The sequence below is a fragment of the Castor canadensis genome, chromosome 10 (assembly GCF_047511655.1).
Source record: "Castor canadensis chromosome 10, mCasCan1.hap1v2, whole genome shotgun sequence".
In the NCBI taxonomy this organism is placed as follows: Eukaryota; Metazoa; Chordata; class Mammalia; order Rodentia; family Castoridae; genus Castor; species Castor canadensis.
Genome location: NC_133395.1, coordinates 89,137,075 through 89,154,279, shown reverse-complemented (window position 1 = coordinate 89,154,279; position 17,205 = coordinate 89,137,075). Strand labels below are relative to the sequence as shown.

At 67.4% G+C, this 17,205-nt stretch overlaps 8 non-coding genes across 8 annotated transcripts; all 8 read right to left on the bottom strand.

Moving 5' to 3' along the window:
* Positions 1 to 1,161: 1,161 nt before the first annotated feature.
* LOC141412917 (5S ribosomal RNA) lies at positions 1,162 to 1,280 on the bottom strand. The gene has a single exon (XR_012437759.1). It is a non-coding gene; the product is annotated as a 5S ribosomal RNA (ribosomal RNA).
* Positions 1,281 to 3,419: 2,139 nt separating this feature from the next.
* On the bottom strand, positions 3,420 to 3,538 carry LOC141412916 (5S ribosomal RNA). Its single transcript, XR_012437758.1, has one exon. It is a non-coding gene; the product is annotated as a 5S ribosomal RNA (ribosomal RNA).
* A 2,144-nt stretch (positions 3,539 to 5,682) lies between these two features.
* LOC141412481 (5S ribosomal RNA) lies at positions 5,683 to 5,801 on the bottom strand. The gene has a single exon (XR_012437321.1). It is a non-coding gene; the product is annotated as a 5S ribosomal RNA (ribosomal RNA).
* A 2,141-nt stretch (positions 5,802 to 7,942) lies between these two features.
* LOC141412915 (5S ribosomal RNA) lies at positions 7,943 to 8,061 on the bottom strand. The gene has a single exon (XR_012437757.1). It is a non-coding gene; the product is annotated as a 5S ribosomal RNA (ribosomal RNA).
* Positions 8,062 to 10,205: 2,144 nt separating this feature from the next.
* LOC141412652 (5S ribosomal RNA) lies at positions 10,206 to 10,324 on the bottom strand. Its single transcript, XR_012437494.1, has one exon. It is a non-coding gene; the product is annotated as a 5S ribosomal RNA (ribosomal RNA).
* A 2,163-nt stretch (positions 10,325 to 12,487) lies between these two features.
* LOC141412777 (5S ribosomal RNA) lies at positions 12,488 to 12,606 on the bottom strand. The gene has a single exon (XR_012437619.1). It is a non-coding gene; the product is annotated as a 5S ribosomal RNA (ribosomal RNA).
* A 2,145-nt stretch (positions 12,607 to 14,751) lies between these two features.
* LOC141412906 (5S ribosomal RNA) lies at positions 14,752 to 14,870 on the bottom strand. Its single transcript, XR_012437748.1, has one exon. It is a non-coding gene; the product is annotated as a 5S ribosomal RNA (ribosomal RNA).
* A 2,162-nt stretch (positions 14,871 to 17,032) lies between these two features.
* On the bottom strand, positions 17,033 to 17,151 carry LOC141412689 (5S ribosomal RNA). Its single transcript, XR_012437531.1, has one exon. It is a non-coding gene; the product is annotated as a 5S ribosomal RNA (ribosomal RNA).
* Positions 17,152 to 17,205: the final 54 nt, after the last annotated feature.

Here is a 17,205-nt window from a genome sequence, read left to right as displayed (position 1 = left end):
CTCTGGCCTCCGAGCCCAGACAAAAATCCTGATGCAGTTGGCCGAGGGGCCGCAAACCAAGGCTTCGCTTGTTCCCGCTCAGGCCCCAGCCATACCCTCTTGTCCTTCGGCTGCTCGTGTGTGGGGTGGGGGAGAGGAGGGTGCATCCCCGTGCGTGCGTGCGTGGTCTGGGTGTCTCTGCCTGGTGTGTGTGTGTGTGTGTGTGTGTGTTAGATGCCGTGCCTGGTGTAGGTGGGGAAGAGCAAGCCCTCACGCACAGAGCCCCATCACACACTGGGGCCGGGCCGAGGGGGTCAGTCTGCTCGGCCTGATTGCGTTGGGCATACATTGCAGAAGTTGGGTTTTCCAAGGCGGAGCAGAGGGTCCCGGCACCTGAGGTTGTCCACGGGGAGAATGTCTGTTCCACGGGGGCAAGCGGTCCCTTCCGTCGTGCCCAAGCCCATGTGACCCCGAAGGCCAGGTGGCCCCGGTCCTTGAGCTGACTGAGGAGTGCTTTGAGACCCGGAGGGTGGCACAGGCGACTGGGCGCCAGCGGGGGCCCTCCCTCCCTTTGAGCGGGACGGGGAGCTGCCGCTGGCATCCGGAGCTCTGGCGGCCTGCGCCCTCTGTCCCTGTGACCGCAGGCTCTGCCGTGGGAGGCGGGATCCCACGTAGAGGTCGCGCGCTGGCTGCCCTGTCTTGGGTTGAGCGACGGAGCGCGACGTGGAGCAGCACCCGACTGAGGCTCCCTGCTTCTCTGTCCCCTGGCGTCTTGCCCTGGACCCAGTGCACCACCTTGTGGCGAGCCCAGGTGTGGCGCGTCCCGCTGTGGGGCCCGCTGGGGTGCAGGACCCACTTTCTCATGGCTTCCGCACGTCCCTCCCCGCCCGCCTGGAGGGCAGTTGGGGAGCGGTCCCCAACGTGGCCTGGGACCAACCTCGCTGGTGACCCGTGTCGCGGGCGCGCGCCCCAGGAGAGTGTGGGGAGGGGAGAGGATTCGGGGACGTAGCTGTGAGGATTCGGTGTGCGTGGGTCTGGCGGGTGGCCCGGACGGGGTCGGGGTCGTGGTCACGGTGGGTCGTTGTGGTGGTGGTGGTGGTGGTGCTGGGGGTGGTGGTGGTGGGGGGGGGTGGTGGCGAAGTCCCCGAAGACAAAAGGAGCAGCGAGGGAGGGAGGAGCAAAAGCCTACAGCACCCGGTATTCCCAGGCGGTCTCGCATCTAAGTACTAACCAGGCCCGACCCTGCTTAGCTTCCGAGATCAGACGAGATCGGGCGCGTTCAGGGTGGTATGGCCGTAGACGCTAGCCGCCGCCTCCGGGAGCCCCAAGAGCCTGCCGAGGGCCCCGGCGTGCGTCTCCACGCTGCTCTCCTGGCACGGCTGGGAGTCCGGGTGGGGGCTGGCAGCCCGGGGCCAGCGGCCAGAGGCCCCGCGCGCCTGCTCGGGCAGCCGGTCTCGCCCAGGTGGCCGCTGGGTGGCTTTCTTCCCGAGGTGTCCTGCTGCCAGGACGAGGGTCAAGTTTTCTCGGGGGAAAATTTCTCAGTGCTCTCGGGCGCTTGTTCTTCTGGGAATGTCCACTGCTGTGGCCAAGGCGGGGGAAGCACAGCTCGGGCCAGGGCAAGCAGCCGCCCTCCTCCGTCGCCTCCTGGAGCCGTATCCTTGGGTGGGTGCGTGGCTCCCAGCGGAGGTCTCGGGGACCCTTCCGGTCCTCTTCGTCCGGAAAGCGCCACTGCCCCTCCAGCCCATCAGGAAAACGGCAGCCGCGCCCTTCGCCGACCCGCTCCGCCCTCCTCCACACTCAGGGCCTGGGGCTGCGGGGCTGAATCGTGAGGCTTTCCAGCCCAGGACTTCACCTCTGGCCCCTTTCACACCCGGGATTTTGGGAAGAAGAAACAAAACCAAACACAGCCAAAGCCATCTCCTCCGACCTGGGGCCCCTCCACATCCCTTCCGATCCCAGGTTCCTGCGGCCTCCCGGGGCGTTTCTCCCAGGCAGGCCTTCGCGGCCACTACACGGGGCTGAGCACTCGAGTCCTCGGGCGTCACGGGGCCCGCGGCCACGCCAAGCACGCACGACTCCCGGGTCTCGTCTGCTCCTGGGTGCCCTGGGCCTCTTCCCTGTGCCGCTGCTGGGTCTTGTGCCCCTGCTTGGCCTCCTTCAGACCCGGCCCCGTGCTACGCGGCCACGTGCTACAGGATCGTGCCAGCAGAACTGGCCCTGGCTGAGCCCCGTACCCACCCTCCTGCCATCCCTGGCCCTGCTAGCAAATGGCAGAGATCCTCTGGCCTCCGAGCCCAGACAAAAATCCTGATGCAGTTGGCCGAGGGGCCGCAAACCAAGGCTTCGCTTGTTCCCGCTCAGGCCCCAGCCATACCCTCTTGTCCTTCGGCTGCTCGTGTGTGGGGTGGGGGAGAGGAGGGTGCGTCCCTGTGCGTGCGTGCGTGGTCTGGGTGTCTCTGCGTGGTGTGTGTGTGTGTGTGTGTGTGTGTTAGATGCCGTGCCTGGTGTAGGTGGGGAAGAGCAAGCCCTCACGCACAGAGCCCCATCACACACTGGGGCCGGGCCGAGGGGGTCAATCTGCTCGGCCTGATTGCGTTGGGCATACATTGCAGAAGGTGGGTTTTCCAAGGCGGAGCAGAGGGTCCCGGCACCTGAGGTTGTCCACGGGGAGAATGTCTGTTCCACGGGGGCAAGCGGTCCCTTCCGTCGTGCCCAAGCCCATGTGACCCCGAAGGCCAGGTGGCCCCGGTCCTTGAGCTGACTGAGGAGTGCTTTGAGACCCGGAGGGTGGCACAGGCGACTGGGCGCCAGCGGCGGCCCTCCCTCCCTTTGAGCGGGACGGGGAGCTGCCGCTGGCATCCGGAGCTCTGGCGGCCTGCGCCCTCTGTCCCTGTGACCGCAGGCTCTGCCGTGGGAGGCGGGATCCCACGTAGAGGTCGCGCGCTGGCTGCCCTGTCTTGGGTTGAGCGACGGAGCGCGACGTGGAGCAGCACCCGACTGAGGCTCCCTGCTTCTCTGTCCCCTGGCGTCTTGCCCTGGACCCAGTGCACCACCTTGTGGCGAGCCCAGGTGTGGCGCGTCCCGCTGTGGGGCCCGCTGGGGTGCAGGACCCACTTTCTCATGGCTTCCGCACGTCCCTCCCCGCCCGCCTGGAGGGCAGTTGGGGAGCGGTCCCCAACGTGGCCTGGGACCAACCTCGCTGGTGACCCGTGTCGCGGGCGCGCGCCCCAGGAGAGTGTGGGGAGGGGAGAGGATTCGGGGACGTAGCTGTGAGGATTCGGTGTGCGTGGGTCTGGCGGGTGGCCCGGACGGGGTCGGGGTCGTGGTCACGGTGGGTCGTTGTGGTGGTGGTGGTGGTGGTGCTGGGGGTGGTGGTGGTGGGGGGGGGTGGTGGCGAAGTCCCCGAAGACAAAAGGAGCAGCGAGGGAGGGAGGAGCAAAAGCCTACAGCACCCGGTATTCCCAGGCGGTCTCGCATCTAAGTACTAACCAGGCCCGACCCTGCTTAGCTTCCGAGATCAGACGAGATCGGGCGCGTTCAGGGTGGTATGGCCGTAGACGCTAGCCGCCGCCTCCGGGAGCCCCAAGAGCCTGCCGAGGGCCCCGGCGTGCGTCTCCACGCTGCTCTCCTGGCACGGCTGGGAGTCCGGGTGGGGGCTGGCAGCCCGGGGCCAGCGGCCAGAGGCCCCGCGCGCCTGCTCGGGCAGCCGGTCTCGCCCAGGTGGCCGCTGGGTGGCTTTCTTCCCGAGGTGTCCTGCTGCCAGGACGAGGGTCAAGTTTTCTCGGGGGAAAATTTCTCAGTGCTCTCGGGCGCTTGTTCTTCTGGGAATGTCCACTGCTGTGGCCAAGGCGGGGGAAGCACAGCTCGGGCCAGGGCAAGCAGCCGCCCTCCTCCGTCGCCTCCTGGAGCCGTATCCTTGGGTGGGTGCGTGGCTCCCAGCGGAGGTCTCGGGGACCCTTCCGGTCCTCTTCGTCCGGAAAGCGCCACTGCCCCTCCAGCCCATCAGGAAAACGGCAGCCGCGCCCTTCGCCGACCCGCTCCGCCCTCCTCCACACTCAGGGCCTGGGGCTGCGGGGCTGAATCGTGTGGCTTTCCAGCCCAGGACTTCACCTCTGGCCCCTTTCACACCCGGGATTTTGGGAAGAAGAAACAAAACCAAACACAGCCAAAGCCATCTCCTCCGACCTGGGGCCCCTCCACATCCCTTCCGATCCCAGGTTCCTGCGGCCTCCCGGGGCGTTTCTCCCAGGCAGGCCTTCGCGGCCACTACACGGGGCTGAGCACTCGAGTCCTCGGGCGTCACGGGGCCCGCGGCCACGCCAAGCACGCACGACTCCCGGGTCTCGTCTGCTCCTGGGTGCCCTGGGCCTCTTCCCTGTGCCGCTGCTGGGTCTTGTGCCCCTGCTTGGCCTCCTTCAGACCCGGCCCCGTGCTACGCGGCCACGTGCTACAGGATCGTGCCAGCAGAACTGGCCCTGGCTGAGCCCCGTACCCACCCTCCTGCCATCCCTGGCCCTGCTAGCAAATGGCAGAGATCCTCTGGCCTCCGAGCCCAGACAAAAATCCTGATGCAGTTGGCCGAGGGGCCGCAAACCAAGGCTTCGCTTGTTCCCGCTCAGGCCCCAGCCATACCCTCTTGTCCTTCGGCTGCTCGTGTGTGGGGTGGGGGAGAGGAGGGTGCGTCCCTGTGCGTGCGTGCGTGGTCTGGGTGTCTCTGCGTGGTGTGTGTGTGTGTGTGTGTGTGTGTTAGATGCCGTGCCTGGTGTAGGTGGGGAAGAGCAAGCCCTCACGCACAGAGCCCCATCACACACTGGGGCCGGGCCGAGGGGGTCAATCTGCTCGGCCTGATTGCGTTGGGCATACATTGCAGAAGGTGGGTTTTCCAAGGCGGAGCAGAGGGTCCCGGCACCTGAGGTTGTCCACGGGGAGAATGTCTGTTCCACGGGGGCAAGCGGTCCCTTCCGTCGTGCCCAAGCCCATGTGACCCCGAAGGCCAGGTGGCCCCGGTCCTTGAGCTGACTGAGGAGTGCTTTGAGACCCGGAGGGTGGCACAGGCGACTGGGCGCCAGCGGCGGCCCTCCCTCCCTTTGAGCGGGACGGGGAGCTGCCGCTGGCATCCGGAGCTCTGGCGGCCTGCGCCATCTGTCCCTGTGACCACAGGCTCTGACGTGGGAGGCGGGATCCCACGTAGAGGTCGCGCGCTGGCTGCCCTGTCTTGGGTTGAGCGACGGAGCGCGACGTGGAGCAGCACCCGACTGAGGCTCCCTGCTTCTCTGTCCCCTGGCGTCTTGCCCTGGACCCAGTGCACCACCTTGTGGCGAGCCCAGGTGTGGCGCGTCCCGCTGTGGGGTCCGCTGGGGTGCAGGACCCACTTTCTCATGGCTTCCGCACGTCCCTCCCCGCCCGCCTGGAGGGCAGTTGGGGAGCGGTCCCCAACGTGGCCTGGGACCAACCTCGCTGGTGACCCGTGTCGCGGGCGCGCGCCCCAGGAGAGTGTGGGGAGGGGAGAGGATTCGGGGACGTAGCTGTGAGGATTCGGTGTGCGTGGGTCTGGCGGGTGGCCCGGACGGGGTCGGGGTCGTGGTCACGGTGGGTCGTTGTGGTGGTGGTGGTGGTGGTGGTGCTGGGGGTGGTGGTGGTGGTGGGGGGGGTGGTGGCGAAGTCCCCGAAGACAAAAGGAGCAGCGAGGGAGGGAGGAGCAAAAGCCTACAGCACCCGGTACTCCCAGGCGGTCTCCCATCCAAGTACTAACCAGGCCCGACCCTGCTTAGCTTCCGAGATCAGACGAGATCGGGCGCGTTCAGGGTGGTATGGCCGTAGACGCTAGCCGCCGCCTCCGGGAGCCCCAAGAGCCTGCCGAGGGCCCCGGCGTGCGTCTCCACGCTGCTCTCCTGGCACGGCTGGGAGTCCGGGTGGGGGCTGGCAGCCCGGGGCCAGCGGCCAGAGGCCCCGCGTGCCTGCTCGGGCAGCCGGTCTCGCCCAGGTGGCCGCTGGGTGGCTTTCTTCCCGAGGTGTCCTGATGCCAGGACGAGGGTCAAGTTTTCTCGGGGGAAAATTTCTCAGTGCTCTCGGGCGCTTGTTCTTCTGGGAATGTCCACTGCTGTGGCCAAGGTGGGGGACGCACAGCTCGGGCCAGGGCAAGCAGCCGCCCTCCTCCGTCGCCTCCTGGAGCCGTATCCTTGGGTGGGTGCGTGGCTCCCAGCGGAGGTCTCGGGGACCCTTCCGGTCCTCTTCGTCCGGAAAGCGCCACTGCCCCTCCAGCCCATCAGGAAAACGGCAGCCGCGCCCTTCGCCGACCCGCTCCGCCCTCCTCCACACTCAGGGCCTGGGGCTGCGGGGCTGAATCGTGAGGCTTTCCAGCCCAGGACTTCACCTCTGGCCCCTTTCACACCCGGGATCTTGGGAAGAAGAAACAAAACCAAACACAGCCAAAGCCATCTCCTCCGACCCGGGGCCCCTCCACATCCCTTCCGATCCCGGGTTCCTGCCGGCCTCCCGGGGCGTTTCTCCCAGGCAGGCCTTCGCGGCCACTACACGGGGCTGAGCACTCGAGTCCTCGGGCGTCACGGGGCCCGCGGCCACGCCAAGCACGCACGACTCCCGGGTCTCGTCTGCTCCTGGGTGCCCTGGGCCTCTTCCCTGTGCCGCTGCTGGGTCTTGTGCCCCTGCTTGGCCTCCTTCAGACCCAGCCCCGTGCTACGTGGCCACGTGCTACAGGATCGTGCCAGCAGAACTGGCCCTGGCTGAGCCCCGTACCCACCCTCCTGCCATCCCTGGCCCTGCTAGCAAATGGCAGAGATCCTCTGGCCTCCGAGCCCAGACAAAAATCCTGATGCAGTTGGCCGAGGGGCCGCAAACCAAGGCTTCGCTTGTTCCCGCTCAGGCCCCAGCCATACCCTCTTGTCCTTCGGCTGCTCGTGTGTGGGGTGGGGGAGAGGAGGGTGCATCCCCGTGCGTGCGTGCGTGGTCTGGGTGTCTCTGCCTGGTGTGTGTGTGTGTGTGTGTGTGTGTTAGATGCCGTGCCTGGTGTAGGTGGGGAAGAGCAAGCCCTCACGCACAGAGCCCCATCACACACTGGGGCCGGGCCGAGGGGGTCAGTCTGCTCGGCCTGATTGCGTTGGGCATACATTGCAGAAGTTGGGTTTTCCAAGGCGGAGCAGAGGGTCCCGGCACCTGAGGTTGTCCACGGGGAGAATGTCTGTTCCACGGGGGCAAGCGGTCCCTTCCGTCGTGCCCAAGCCCATGTGACCCCGAAGGCCAGGTGGCCCCGGTCCTTGAGCTGACTGAGGAGTGCTTTGAGACCCGGAGGGTGGCACAGGCGACTGGGCGCCAGCGGGGGCCCTCCCTCCCTTTGAGCGGGACGGGGAGCTGCCGCTGGCATCCGGAGCTCTGGCGGCCTGCGCCCTCTGTCCCTGTGACCGCAGGCTCTGCCGTGGGAGGCGGGATCCCACGTAGAGGTCGCGCGCTGGCTGCCCTGTCTTGGGTTGAGCGACGGAGCGCGACGTGGAGCAGCACCCGACTGAGGCTCCCTGCTTCTCTGTCCCCTGGCGTCTTGCCCTGGACCCAGTGCACCACCTTGTGGCGAGCCCAGGTGTGGCGCGTCCCGCTGTGGGGCCCGCTGGGGTGCAGGACCCACTTTCTCATGGCTTCCGCACGTCCCTCCCCGCCCGCCTGGAGGGCAGTTGGGGAGCGGTCCCCAACGTGGCCTGGGACCAACCTCGCTGGTGACCCGTGTCGCGGGCGCGCGCCCCAGGAGAGTGTGGGGAGGGGAGAGGATTCGGGGACGTAGCTGTGAGGATTCGGTGTGCGTGGGTCTGGCGGGTGGCCCGGACGGGGTCGGGGTCGTGGTCACGGTGGGTCGTTGTGGTGGTGGTGGTGGTGGTGCTGGGGGTGTTGGTGGTGGGGGGGGGGTGGTGGCGAAGTCCCCGAAGACAAAAGGAGCAGCGAGGGAGGGAGGAGCAAAAGCCTACAGCACCCGGTATTCCCAGGCGGTCTCGCATCTAAGTACTAACCAGGCCCGACCCTGCTTAGCTTCCGAGATCAGACGAGATCGGGCGCGTTCAGGGTGGTATGGCCGTAGACGCTAGCCGCCGCCTCCGGGAGCCCCAAGAGCCTGCCGAGGGCCCCGGCGTGCGTCTCCACGCTGCTCTCCTGGCACGGCTGGGAGTCCGGGTGGGGGCTGGCAGCCCGGGGCCAGCGGCCAGAGGCCCCGCGCGCCTGCTCGGGCAGCCGGTCTCGCCCAGGTGGCCGCTGGGTGGCTTTCTTCCCGAGGTGTCCTGCTGCCAGGACGAGGGTCAAGTTTTCTCGGGGGAAAATTTCTCAGTGCTCTCGGGCGCTTGTTCTTCTGGGAATGTCCACTGCTGTGGCCAAGGCGGGGGAAGCACAGCTCGGGCCAGGGCAAGCAGCCGCCCTCCTCCGTCGCCTCCTGGAGCCGTATCCTTGGGTGGGTGCGTGGCTCCCAGCGGAGGTCTCGGGGACCCTTCCGGTCCTCTTCGTCCGGAAAGCGCCACTGCCCCTCCAGCCCATCAGGAAAACGGCAGCCGCGCCCTTCGCCGACCCGCTCCGCCCTCCTCCACACTCAGGGCCTGGGGCTGCGGGGCTGAATCGTGAGGCTTTCCAGCCCAGGACTTCACCTCTGGCCCCTTTCACACCCGGGATCTTGGGAAGAAGAAACAAAACCAAACACAGCCAAAGCCATCTCCTCCGACCTGGGGCCCCTCCACATCCCTTCCGATCCCAGGTTCCTGCGGCCTCCCGGGGCGTTTCTCCCAGGCAGGCCTTCGCGGCCACTACACGGGGCTGAGCACTCGAGTCCTCGGGCGTCACGGGGCCCGCGGCCACGCCAAGCACGCACGACTCCCGGGTCTCGTCTGCTCCTGGGTGCCCTGGGCCTCTTCCCTGTGCCGCTGCTGGGTCTTGTGCCCCTGCTTGGCCTCCTTCAGACCCGGCCCCGTGCTACGCGGCCACGTGCTACAGGATCGTTCCAGCAGAACTGGCCCTGGCTGAGCCCCGTACCCACCCTCCTGCCATCCCTGGCCCTGCTAGCAAATGGCAGAGATCCTCTGGCCTCCGAGCCCAGAGAAAAATCCTGATGCAGTTGGCCAAGGGGCCGCAAACCAAGGCTTCGCTTGTTCCCGCTCAGGCCCCAGCCATACCCTCTTGTCCTTCAGCTGCTAGTGTGTGGGGTGGGGGAGAGGAGGGTGCGTCCCCGTGCGTGCGTGCGTGGTCTGGGTGTCTCTGCGTGGTGTGTGTGTGTGTGTGTGTGTGTGTTAGATGCCGTGCCTGGTGTAGGTGGGGAAGAGCAAGCCCTCACGCACAGAGCCCCATCACACACTGGGGCCGGGCCGAGGGGGTCAATCTGCTCGGCCTGATTGCGTTGGGCATACATTGCAGAAGGTGGGTTTTCCAAGGCGGAGCAGAGGGTCCCGGCACCTGAGGTTGTCCACGGGGAGAATGTCTGTTCCACGGGGGCAAGCGGTCCCTTCCGTCGTGCCCAAGCCCATGTGACCCCGAAGGCCAGGTGGCCCCGGTCCTTGAGCTGACTGAGGAGTGCTTTGAGACCCGGAGGGTGGCACAGGCGACTGGGCGCCAGCGGGGGTCCTCCCTCCCTTTGAGCGGGACGGGGAGCTGCCGCTGGCATCCGGAGCTCTGGCGGCCTGCGCCCTCTGTCCCTGTGACCACAGGCTCTGCCGTGGGAGGCGGGATCCCACGTAGAGGTCCCGCGCTGGCTGCCCTGTCTTGGGTTGAGCGACGGAGCGCGACGTGGAGCAGCACCCGACTGAGGCTCCCTGCTTCTCTGTCCCCTGGCGTCTTGCCCTGGACCCAGTGCACCACCTTTTGGCGAGCCCAGGTGTGGCACGTCCCGCTGTGGGGCCCGTTGGGGTGCAGGACCCACTTTCTCATGGCTTCCGCACGTCCCTCCCCGCCCGCCTGGAGGGCAGTTGGGGAGCGGTCCCCAACGTGGCCTGGGACCAACCTCGCTGGTGACCCGTGTCACGGGCGCGCGCCCCAGGAGAGTGTGGGGAGGGGAGAGGATTCGGGGACGTAGCTGTGAGGATTCGGTGTGTGTGGGTCTGGCGGGTGGCCCGGACGGGGTCGGGGTCATGGTCACGGTGGGTCGTTGTGGTGGTGGTGGTGGTGGTGGTGCTGGGGGTGGTGGTGGTGGTGGGGGGGGTGGTGGCGAAGTCCCCGAAGACAAAAGGAGCAGCGAGGGAGGGAGGAGCAAAAGCCTACAGCACCCGGTATTCCCAGGCGGTCCCCCGTCCAAGTACTAACCAGGCCCGACCCTGCTTAGCTTCCGAGATCAGACGAGATCGGGCGCGTTCAGGGTGGTATGGCCGTAGACGCTAGCCGCCGCCTCCGGGAGCCCCAAGAGCTTGCTGAGGGCCCCGGCGTGCGTCTCCACGCTGCTCTCCTGGCACGGCTGGGAGTCCGGGTGGGGGCTGGCAGCCCGGGGCCAGCGGCCAGAGGCCCCGCGCGCCTGCTCGGGCAGCCGGTCTCGCCCAGGTGGCCGCTGGGTGGCTTTCTTCCCGAGGTGTCCTGCTGCCAGGACGAGGGTCAAGTTTTCTCGGGGGAAAATTTCTCAGTGCTCTCGGGCGCTTGTTCTTCTGGGAATGTCCACTGCTGTGGCCAAGGCGGGGGACGCACAGCTCGGGCCAGGGCAAGCAGCCGCCCTCCTCCGTCGCCTCCTGGAGCCGTATCCTTGGGTGGGTGCGTGGCTCCCAGCGGAGGTCTCGGGGACCCTTCCGGTCCTCTTCGTCCGGAAAGCGCCACTGCCCCTCCAGCCCATCAGGAAAACGGCAGCCGCGCCCTTCGCCGACCCGCTCCGCCCTCCTCCACACTCAGGGCCTGGGGCTGCGGGGCTGAATCGTGAGGCTTTCCAGCCCAGGACTTCACCTCTGGCCCCTTTCACACCCGGGATCTTGGGAAGAAGAAACAAAACCAAACACAGCCAAAGCCATCTCCTCCGACCTGGGGCCCCTCCACATCCCTTCCAATCCCAGGTTCCTGCGGCCTCCCGGGGCGTTTCTCCCAGGCAGGCCTTCGCGGCCACTACACGGGGCTGAGCACTCGAGTCCTCGGGCGTCACGGGGCCCGCGGCCACGCCAAGCACGCACGACTCCCGGGTCTCGTCTGCTCCTGGGTGCCCTGGGCCTCTTCCCTGTGCCGCTGCTGGGTCTTGTGCCCCTGCTTGGCCTCCTTCAGAGCCGGCCCCGTGCTACGCGGCCACGTGCTACAGGATCGTGCCAGCAGAACTGGCCCTGGCTGAGCCCCGTACCCACCCTCCTGCCATCCCTGGCCCTGCTAGCAAATGGCAGAGATCCTCTGGCCTCCGAGCCCAGACAAAAATCCTGATGCAGTTGGCCGAGGGGCCGCAAACCAAGGCTTCGCTTGTTCCCGCTCAGGCCCCAGCCATACCCTCTTGTCCTTCGGCTGCTAGTGTGTGGGGTGGGGGAGAGGAGGGTGCGTCCCCGTGCGTGCGTGCGTGGTCTGGGTGTCTCTGCGTGGTGTGTGTGTGTGTGTGTGTGTGTGTGTGTGTGTGTGTGTGTGTGTTAGATGCCGTGCCTGGTGTAGGTGGGGAAGAGCAAGCCCTCACGCACAGAGCCCCATCACACACTGGGGCCGGGCAGAGGGGGTCAATCTGCTCGGCCTGATTGCGTTGGGCATACATTGCAGAAGGTGGGTTTTCCAAGGCGGAGCAGAGGGTCCCGGCACCTGAGGTTGTCCACGGGGAGAATGTCTGTTCCACGGGGGCAAGCGGTCCCTTCCGTCGTGCCCAAGCCCATGTGACCCCGAAGGCCAGGTGGCCCCGGTCCTTGAGCTGACTGAGGAGTGCTTTGAGACCCGGAGGGTGGCACAGGCGACTGGGCGCCAGCGGCGGCCCTCCCTCCCTTTGAGCGGGACGGGGAGCTGCCGCTGGCATCCGGAGCTCTGGCGGCCTGCGCCCTCTGTCCCTGTGACCGCAGGCTCTGCCGTGGGAGGCGGGATCCCACGTAGAGGTCGCGCGCTGGCTGCCCTGTCTTGGGTTGAGCGACGGAGCGCGACGTGGAGCAGCACCCGACTGAGGCTCCCTGCTTCTCTGTCCCCTGGCGTCTTGCCCTGGACCCAGTGCACCACCTTGTGGCGAGCCCATGTGTGGCGCGTCCCGCTGTGGGGCCCGCTGGGGTGCAGGACCCACTTTCTCATGGCTTCCGCACGTCCCTCCCCGCCCGCCTGGAGGGCAGTTGGGGAGCGGTCCCCGACGTGGCCTGGGACCAACCTCGCTGGTGACCCGTGTCGCGGGTGCGCGCCACAGGAGAGTGTGGGGAGGGGAGAGGATTCGGGGACGTAGCTGTGAGGATTCGGTGTGCGTGGGTCTGGCGGGTGGCCCGGACGGGGTCGGGGTCGTGGTCACGGTGGGTCGTTGTGGTGGTGGTGGTGGTGGTGGTGCTGGGGGTGGTGGTGGTGGGGGGGGGGTGGTGGCGAAGTCCCCGAAGACAAAAGGAGCAGCGAGGGAGGGAGGAGCAAAACCCTACAGCACCCGGTATTCCCAGGCGGTCTCCCATTCAAGTACTAACCAGGCCCGACCCTGCTTAGCTTCCGAGATCAGACGAGATCGGGCGCGTTCAGGGTGGTATGGCCGTAGACGCTAGCCGCCGCCTCCGGGAGCCCCAAGAGCCTGCCGAGGGCCCCGGCGTGCGTCTCCACGCTGCTCTCCTGGCACGGCTGGGAGTCCGGGTGGGGGCTGGCAGCCCGGGGCCAACGGCCAGAAGGCCCGCGCGCCTGCTCGGGCAGCCGGTCTCGCCCAGGTGGCCGCTGGGTGGCTTTCTTCCCGAGGTGTCCTGCTGCCAGGACGAGGGTCAAGTTTTCTCGGGGGAAAATTTCTCAGTGCTCTCGGGCGCTTGTTCTTCTGGGAATGTCCACTGCTGTGGCCAAGGCGGGGGATGCACAGCTCAGGCCAGGGCAAGCAGCCGCCCTCCTCCGTCGCCTCCTGGAGCCGTATCCTTGGATGGGTGCGTGGCTCCCAGCGGAGGTCTCGGGGACCCTTCCGGTCCTCTTCGTCCGGAAAGCGCCAATGCCCCTCCAGCCCATCAGGAAAACGGCAGCCGCGCCCTTCGCCGACCCGCTCCGCCCTCCTCCACACTCAGGGCCTGGGGCTGCGGGGCTGAATCGTGAGGCTTTCCAGCCCAGGACTTCACCTCTGGCCCCTTTCACACCCGGGATCTTGGGAAGAAGAAACAAAACCAAACACAGCCAAAGCCATCTCCTCCGACCCGGGGCCCCTCCACATCCCTTCCGATCCCGGGTTCCTGCCGGCCTCCCGGGGCGTTTCTCCCAGGCAGGTCTTCGCGGCCACTACACGGGGCTGAGCACTCGAGTCCTCGGGCGTCACGGGGCCCGCGGCCACGCCAAGCACGCACGACTCCCGGGTCTCGTCTGCTCCTGGGTGCCCTGGGCCTCTTCCCTGTGCCGCTGCTGGGTCTTGTGCCCCTGCTTGGCCTCCTTCAGACCCGGCCCCGTGCTACGCGGCCACGTGCTACAGAATCGTGCCAGCAGAACTGGCCCTGGCTGAGCCCCGTACCCACCCTCCTGCCATCCCTGGCCCTGCTAGCAAATGGCAGAGATCCTCTGGCCTCCGAGCCCAGACAAAAATCCTGATGCAGTTGGCCGAGGGGCCGCAAACCAAGGCTTCGCTTGTTCCCGCTCAGGCCCCAGCCATACCCTCTTGTCCTTCGGCTGCTAGTGTGTGGGGTGGGGGAGAGGAGGGTGCGTCCCCGTGCGTGCGTGCGTGGTCTGGGTGTCTCTGCGTGGTGTGTGTGTGTGTGTGTGTGTGTGTTAGATGCCGTGCCTGGTGTAGGTGGGGAAGAGCAAGCCCTCACGCACAGAGCCCCATCACACACTGGGGCCGGGCCGAGGGGGTCAATCTGCTCGGCCTGATTGCGTTGGGCATACATTGCAGAAGGTGGGTTTTCCAAGGCGGAGCAGAGGGTCCCGGCACCTGAGGTTGTCCACGGGGAGAATGTCTGTTCCACGGGGGCAAGCGGTCCCTTCCGTCGTGCCCAAGCCCATGTGACCCCGAAGGCCAGGTGGCCCCGGTCCTTGAGCTGACTGAGGAGTGCTTTGAGACCCGGAGGGTGGCACAGGCGACTGGGCGCCAGCGGGGGCCCTCCCTCCCTTTGAGCGGGACGGGGAGCTGCCGCTGGCATCCGGAGCTCTGGCGGCCTGCGCCCTCTGTCCCTGTGACCGCAGGCTCTGCCGTGGGAGGCGGGATCCCACGTAGAGGTCGCGCGCTGGCTGCCCTGTCTTGGGTTGAGCGACGGAGCGCGACGTGGAGCAGCACCCGACTGAGGCTCCCTGCTTCTCTGTCCCCTGGCGTCTTGCCCTGGACCCAGTGCACCACCTTGTGGCGAGCCCAGGTGTGGCACGTCCCGCTGTGGGGCCCGTTGGGGTGCAGAACCCACTTTCTCATGGCTTCCGCACGTCCCTCCCCGCCCGCCTGGAGGGCAGTTGGGGAGCGGTCCCCAACGTGGCCTGGGACCAACCTCGCTGGTGACCCGTGTCACGGGCGCGCGCCCCAGGAGAGTGTGGGGAGGGGAGAGGATTCGGGGACGTAGCTGTGAGGATTCGGTGTGCGTGGGTCTGGCGGGTGGCCCGGACGGGGTCGGGGTCATGGTCACGGTGGGTCGTTGTGGTGGTGGTGGTGGTGGTGGTGCTGGGGGTGGTGGTGGTGGTGGGGGGGGTGGTGGCGAAGTCCCCGAAGACAAAAGGAGCAGCGAGGGAGGGAGGAGCAAAAGCCTACAGCACCCGGTATTCCCAGGCGGTCCCCCGTCCAAGTACTAACCAGGCCCGACTCTGCTTAGCTTCCGAGATCAGACGAGATCGGGCGCGTTCAGGGTGGTATGGCCGTAGACGCTAGCCGCCGCCTCCGGGAGCCCCAAGAGCCTGCCGAGGGCCCCGGCGTGCGTCTCCACGCTGCTCTCCTGGTACGGCTGGGAGTCCGGGTGGGGGCTGGCAGCCCGGGGCCAGCGGCCAGAGGCCCCGCGCGCCTGCTCGGGCAGCCGGTCTCGCCCAGGTGGCCGCTGGGTGGCTTTCTTCCCGAGGTGTCCTGCTGCCAGGACGAGGGTCAAGTTTTCTCGGGGGAAAATTTCTCAGTGCTCTCGGGCGCTTGTTCTTCTGGGAATGTCCACTGCTGTGGCCAAGGCGGGGGACGCACAGCTCGGGCCAGGGCAAGCAGCCGCCCTCCTCCGTCGCCTCCTGGAGCCGTATCCTTGGGTGGGTGCGTGGCTCCCAGCGGAGGTCTCGGGGACCCTTCCGGTCCTCTTCGTCCGGAAAGCGCCACTGCCCCTCCAGCCCATCAGGAAAACGGCAGCCGCGCCCTTCGCCGACCCGCTCCGCCCTCCTCCACACTCAGGGCCTGGGGCTGCGGGGCTGAATCGTGAGGCTTTCCAGCCCAGGACTTCACCTCTGGCCCCTTTCACACCCGGGATCTTGGGAAGAAGAAACAAAACCAAACACAGCCAAAGCCATCTCCTCCGACCCGGGGCCCCTGCACATCCCTTCCGATCCCGGGTTCCTGCCTGCCTCCCGGGGCGTTTCTCCCAGGCAGGCCTTCGCGGCCACTACACGGGGCTGAGCACTCGAGTCCTCGGGCGTCACGGGGCCCGCGGCCACGCCAAGCACGCACGACTCCCGGGTCTCGTCTGCTCCTGGGTGCCCTGGGCCTCTTCCCTGTGCCGCTGCTGGGTCTTGTGCCCCTGCTTGGCCTCCTTCAGACCCGACCCCGTGCTACGCGGCCACGTGCTACAGGATCGTGCCAGCAGAACTGGCCCTGGCTGAGCCCCGTACCCACCCTCCTGCCATCCCTGGCCCTGCTAGCAAATGGCAGAGATCCTCTGGCCTCCGAGCCCAGACAAAAATCCTGATGCAGTTGGCCGAGGGGCCGCAAACCAAGGCTTCGCTTGTTCCCGCTCAGGCCCCAGCCATACCCTCTTGTCCTTCGGCTGCTCGTGTGTGGGGTGGGGGAGAGGAGGGTGCGTCCCCGTGCGTGCGTGCGTGGTCTGGGTGTCTCTGCGTGGTGTGTGTGTGTGTGTGTGTGTGTGTGTGTGTGTGTGTGTGTGTTAGATGCCGTGCCTGGTGTAGGTGGGGAAGAGCAAGCCCTCACGCACAGAGCCCCATCACACACTGGGGCCGGGCAGAGGGGGTCAATCTGCTCGGCCTGATTGCGTTGGGCATACATTGCAGAAGGTGGGTTTTCCAAGGCGGAGCAGAGGGTCCCGGCACCTGAGGTTGTCCACGGGGAGAATGTCTGTTCCACGGGGGCAAGCGGTCCCTTCCGTCGTGCCCAAGCCCATGTGACCCCGAAGGCCAGGTGGCCCCGGTCCTTGAGCTGACTGAGGAGTGCTTTGAGACCCGGAGGGTGGCACAGGCGACTGGGCGCCAGCGGCGGCCCTCCCTCCCTTTGAGCGGGACGGGGAGCTGCCGCTGGCATCCGGAGCTCTGGCGGCCTGCGCCCTCTGTCCCTGTGACCGCAGGCTCTGCCGTGGGAGGCGGGATCCCACGTAGAGGTCGCGCGCTGGCTGCCCTGTCTTGGGTTGAGCGACGGAGCGCGACGTGGAGCAGCACCCGACTGAGGCTCCCTGCTTCTCTGTCCCCTGGCGTCTTGCCCTGGACCCAGTGCACCACCTTGTGGCGAGCCCATGTGTGGCGCGTCCCGCTGTGGGGCCCGCTGGGGTGCAGGACCCACTTTCTCATGGCTTCCGCACGTCCCTCCCCGCCCGCCTGGAGGGCAGTTGGGGAGCGGTCCCCAACGTGGCCTGGGACCAACCTCGCTGGTGACCCGTGTCGCGGGTGCGCGCCACAGGAGAGTGTGGGGAGGGGAGAGGATTCGGGGACGTAGCTGTGAGGATTCGGTGTGCGTGGGTCTGGCGGGTGGCCCGGACGGGGTCGGGGTCGTGGTCACGGTGGGTCGTTGTGGTGGTGGTGGTGGTGGTGGTGCTGGGGGTGGTGGTGGTGGTGGGGGGGTGGTGGCGAAGTCCCCGAAGACAAAAGGAGCAGCGAGGGAGGGAGGAGCAAAACCCTACAGCACCCGGTATTCCCAGGCGGTCTCCCATCCAAGTACTAACCAGGCCCGACCCTGCTTAGCTTCCGAGATCAGACGAGATCGGGCGCGTTCAGGGTGGTATGGCCGTAGACGCTAGCCGCCGCCTCCGGGAGCCCCAAGAGCCTGCCGAGGGCCCCGGCGTGCGT